This window comes from Sciurus carolinensis, chromosome 7 (genome assembly GCF_902686445.1).
Source record: "Sciurus carolinensis chromosome 7, mSciCar1.2, whole genome shotgun sequence".
Lineage (NCBI taxonomy): Eukaryota > Metazoa > Chordata > Mammalia > Rodentia > Sciuridae > Sciurus > Sciurus carolinensis.
The window spans coordinates 37,306,363-37,312,362 of NC_062219.1; positions in this window are offsets into that span (position 1 = coordinate 37,306,363).

Consider the following 6,000-nt stretch of genomic DNA (forward strand, 5'->3'; position numbering starts at 1 on the left):
CAACAAAGAACGAATACACTTTCTTCTCAGCAGCACATGGATCCTTCTCTAAAATAGACCATATTTTATGCCACAAAGCTACTGTTAGTAAATACAAGAAGATAGAGATACTACCTTGTACTCTATCAGATCATAACGGATTGAAATTAGAAATAAATGACAGAATAAAAAACAGAAACTTCTCCAATACCTGGAGACTAAATAATACACTATTATATGATGAATGGATAACAGAAGACATCAGGAGGGAAATAAAAAAATTCTTAGAAGTAAACGAGAACAAAGACACATCATATCTAAATCTCTGGGACACTATGAAAGCAGTACTTAGAGGAAGATTTATTTCATGGGGTGCATTCAAAAAAAGAAGTAGAAATCAACAAATAAACGAGTTAACACTACAGCTCAAAGCACTAGAAAAAGAAGAGCAGACCAATACCAAAAGTAGTAGAAGACAGGAAATAGTTAAAATCAGAGCCGAAATCAACGAAATCGAAACAAAAGAAACAATCGGAAAAATTAATAAAATAAATAGTTGGTTCTTTGAAAAAATAAATAAAATTGATAAACCCTTAGCCACACTAACAAAGAGAAAAAGGGAGAAAACTCAAATTACTAAAATTCGGAATGAACAAGGAAACATCACAACAGACACGAGTGAAATACAAAACATAATTAGAAGCTATTTCGAAAATCTATACTCCAACAAAACAGAAAACCTTGAAGACATCAACAAATTTCTAGAGACATATGAACTACCTAAACTGAATGAGGAGGACATACACAACTTAAATAAACCAATTTCAAGCAATGAAATAGAAGAGGTCATCAAAAGCCTACCAACAAAGAAAAGTCCAGGACCAGATGGGTTCTCAGCCGAGTTCTATAAAACCTTTAAAGAAGAGCTCATTCCAATACTCCTCAAACTATTCCATGAAATAGAAGAGGAGGGAACCCTACCAAACTCGTTCTATGAAGCCAATATCACCCTGATACCTAAACCAGACAGAGACACATCAAGGAAAGAAAATTTCAGACCAATATCCTTAATGAACATCGATGCAAAAATTCTCAACAAAATTTTAGCAAATCGCATACAAATATATATTAAAAAGATAGTGCACCACGATCAAGTGGGTTTTATCCCAGGGATGCAAGGTTGGTTCAACATTCGGAAATCAATAAATGTCATTCACCATATCAACAGACTTAAAGTTAAGAATCACATGATTATTTCAATAGATGCAGAAAAAGCATTTGATAAAATACAGCATCCCTTCATGCTCAAAACACTAGAAAAAATTGGGGTAATGGGAACATTCCTAAACATTATAAAGGCCATCTACGCTAAGCCCATGGCTAATATCATTCTAAATGGTGAAAAACTGAAAGCGTTCCCCCTAAAAACTGGAACAAGGCAGGGATGCCCTCTTTTACCGCTTCTATTCAACATCGTCCTTGAGACTCTAGCCAGAGCAATCAGACAAACCAAAGAAATTAAAGGGATACGAATAGGAAAAGAAGAACTCAAACTATCCCTGTTCGCTGATGACATGATTATATATTTAGAGGAACCTGGAAATTCCACCAGAAAACTTTTAGAACTCATAAGTGAATTCAGTAAAGTAGCAGGTTACAAGATCAATGCTCATAAATCCAATGCATTTTTATACATAAGTGATGAATCTTCAGAAAGAGAAATTAGGAAAACTACTCCATTCACAATAGCATCGAAAAAAATAAAATACTTGGGAATCAATCTCACAAAAGAGGTGAAAGACCTCTACAATGAGAACTACAGAACACTAAAGAAAGAAATTCAAGAAAACCTTAGAAGATGGAAAGATCTCCCATGTTCCTGGATAGGCAGAATTAATATCGTCAAAATGGCTATACTACCTAAAGTTCTATACAGATTCAATGCAATTCCAATTAAAATCCCAATGATGTACCTCGCAGAAATAGAGCAAGCAATTATGAAATTCATCTGGAAGAATAAAAAACCTAGAATAGCTAAAGCAATCCTCAGTAGCAAGAGCGAAGCAGGGGGTATTGCAATACCAGATCTTCAACTCTACTACAAAGCAATAGTAACAAAAACGGCATGGTATTGGTACCAAAATAGACAGGTAGATCAATGGTACAGAATAGAGGACATGGACACAAACCCAAATAAATACAATTTTCTCATACTAGACAAAGGTTCCAACAATATGCAATGGAGAAAAGATAGCCTCTTCAACAAATGGTGCTGGGAAAACTGGAAAACTATATGCAATAGAATGAAACTAAACCCCTATCTCTCACCCTACACAAAACTCAACTCAAAATGGATCAAGGACCTCGGAATCAGACCAGAGACCCTGCATCTTATAGAAGAAAAAGTAGGTCCAAATCTTCAACTTGTTGGCTCAGGATCAGATTCCTTAACAGGACTCCCATAGCACAAGAAATAAAAGCAAGAATAAACAACTGGGATAGATTCAAACTAAAAAGCTTTCTCTCAGCAAAGGAAACTATCAGAAATGTGAAGAGAGAACCTACAGAGTGGGAGAATATCTTTGCCAACCATACCTCAGATAGAGCGCTAATTTCCAGAATCTATAAAGAACTCAAAAAACTCTACACGAAGAATACAAATAATCCAATCAACAAATGGGCTAAGGAAATGAACAGACACTTCACAGAAGAAGATGTACAAGTAATCACCAGATATATGAAAAAATGTTCAACATCCCTAGTAATAAGGGAAATGCAAATCAAAACTACCCTAAGATTTCATCTCACCCCAATTAGAATGGCGATTATCAAGAATACAAGCAACAATAGGTGTTGGCGAGGATATGGTGAAAAAGGAACACTCATACATTGCTGGTGGGGTTGCAAATTAGTGCAACCACTCTGGAAAGCAGTGTGGAGATTCCTCAGAAAGCTTGGAATGGAAACACCATTTGACCCAGCTATCCCACTCCTTGGCCTATACCCAAAGGACTTAAAATCAGCATACTACAGAGATACAGCCACATCAATGTTCATTGCTGCTCAATTCACCATAGCCAGATTGTGGAACCAACCTAGATGTCCTTCAGTTGATGAATGGATAAAGAAACTGTGGCATATTTATACAATGGAATATTACTCCGCAATGAAGAACGATAAAATTATGGCATTTGTAGGCAAATGGTCGAAATTGGAGAATATCATGCTAAGTGAGATAAGCCAATCTCAAAAAACTAAAGGACGAATGATCTCGCTGATAAGCGGATGAGGACATATAATGGGGGGTGGGAGGGGCTAGCATTAGGTTTAGGGTTAGGTTTAGAGTTAGGCTAAGGAGAGCAGTAAGAATGAAGGAAAGAAGGACTGTGTAGAGGGAAAAGAGGGGTGGGAGGGGTGGGAGGGGTGGAAGGGGTGGGGGGGAGGGGAAAAATATAATAAACATCATTACCCTATGTAAACGTAAAAAAAAATAAATAAATAAAAAAAAAAAAAAAAGAATAAGAAAAAAAAAAAAAAAAAAAAAAAAAAGAATTCTGATATATCAAGTTCCTTTAATCTGAAAACTATTGAAGAGGGTGATAATATTTTCAGGGTTTTTTTTTTTTTTTTAATTGTGATAACAGCTTAGTTATATAACAGTTTCAGTGAGCCTGAAAGTGGGGGAGTCAGTATAAATGCTCAGGATAACTAGGACAAAGACATGTCATGCTGAAATTCAGTTCCTGAAAAATAATACTATCACATCTTTAACACAGTCATAATAATGAATTAATGTGAAATTGTAGTATAGAGAAGACAATAGAAGGATTTAGAATTAATTTGACGCATCAGCCAGTTCTTACCTTGAAAATCAGGGAACTGGGTCAAAAAAAAAAAAGCAGAGAATTAGTTGAGGAAAATGAAAAAAGAAATAGGAAAGATTCTAAGCAAGAGGTGTAGACAGAGAGAATAGGTTTGGGTTAGGGACTGGAGTGTTGTGTAGCTTTACTAAAGGAATAAAATGAGAATATTCGCTGTTTGCAGAAACAGGATATGAGAACAGAAGTTGGAGTGCAATGATGTAGAGGCAGCATTCAAATTCATTTGAATTTTGAACTAAGTTTAAAAGTGTATGAACAAAAGAGAAAAGAGTTTTTCAAAGAAAAGAGTTTCCTTTGGTAGAAGAAACTAGTTTGATCAAGTATTACAAAATTATTTAATGTCCTTATCATACACAGGGGGAAAGTTTCTACATAAAACAAAAATTCTATGCATGAACTTTCATAGAAGAGAAATCATCCCCCTCCTCTCTCCATCCCCCATGATTCCCATGAAACCTAACAAAACACCATCCTGCCAAAAATGTGATTCAAACAATGACGACATTTCACTATAAAAGACACAAGGAAAGCTAGTGCTGCAATACATGGGATCACAGTAGTAAGTCTTTTGAAAAATCAGGCATTAATATGCACAAAACCACAGTGGTCCCACTGGAAAAATACTTCTTATTCACCCAGAATAATAAGAGGATTTTCCTCCTAGTTAGTATTCTGTGTTGATGTAAAATTCAACTTTGTTTCTTAGGAAAGGTCTTTACTAACATTAAGAAAATTTTTTTAAAAAATTCAGCAATAATTTAAGTAAGAAATACTCTTTCAGTACATATACTTGATTTTCACTATTCTTGGAAAGGAACAATTTATTAGTGTACATATTTTCACTTTATAAACACAGTTTTTATCCCAATGCTTATCAAATTAAGCCAGATAATATTTTTAAGGAAGCTACCATCCCTGATATGTTAGAAGCTAAACTGTAATGAATTATTTCTACCTGTCTTTATTACTTAATGGAGGATTCATATATATTTTGACACTTGAAAACTATGATAAATTTTACTTTTTGAATATGATAAATTTTTACTTTTCTAAGCATTTCAAGTGGGTTGGGTGAGCTTATTTGTTTACATAACATTCTGTCGAAATTCCAAATAACTATTACAAAAAGTAAGGGAATTCAGAAAAGGGTAACTTCAAGCAATCTCTAGAAGATGTGAAACTAATGAGATTGAACTTGGTATACGGCAAGCACTTCACTCACTCACCTGGAAAATCAATGCACAATTTTCAATAAGATCTGAAAACATAATCAAGCTTTACTGGGCTGGGAATGTAGGTAAGGCTAGCCTACAGCAGAGCAGATGGTAACGGAGGAAGGGCAAAGAGGGCTTTCTACCTCACCCTGTACATATGGCAGCCCTGGAGGCTGGTTTACAGGCTGTCACTTCCATCTTGCACTCGGCCCAGAAGGTAAAACGGTAAATGAATACAACAGGAAATATTATATTATATTTGATTGAAAAAATAAACGAAACCTATGATTGGAATCATAGAGAAGGTGAAATAAATATATATGATATCATATATGATATCATAAACATTCTATTACTGTTCAGCATTGTTTAGAAAGTTTTAACAAAGAAAGAAAGGGAAAAAGGGGGAAAAGAACTGATGGAAGGAAGGAAAGGAAATCTGTAGAGCATTCAAATTGAAAAAGAAGACCAATTTATGATCACTTACAAGCAATCAAATCATTTACCAAACAAATCCAAGACAAATAATGAGAAAAGAAAAAAGAAAAGGTAGAAAAATCTAGGCTTTTCAACCTTTGGAGAAAATAAAATCAAAGAAAGAAAATAGAAAAGGAAAAAAGATATTTGGTAATGGTTAAAGAACAAACCTACAGATGGAACATAAGAAGAAGACAAGAAATTGACCCAAGTATTTGAAAAATCTGGCATGTGATAAAAATGGAGTTTCAAATAATCTTGATTTTTGAACTGTATATTGGTCTCAGTTTCTGAAAAATCCAACTAGAACACTATCTCTGAAAAAATAAATGCTACCTCAAACCAAAAATAAATAAGAGGAAGGAAGAGGAAGAAGAGGAGGAGGAGGAGGAAAGAAAAGAAGCAGATAAAAAGGAAAGAAAAACATTTTTAAAAGAGTTAATGAAAAC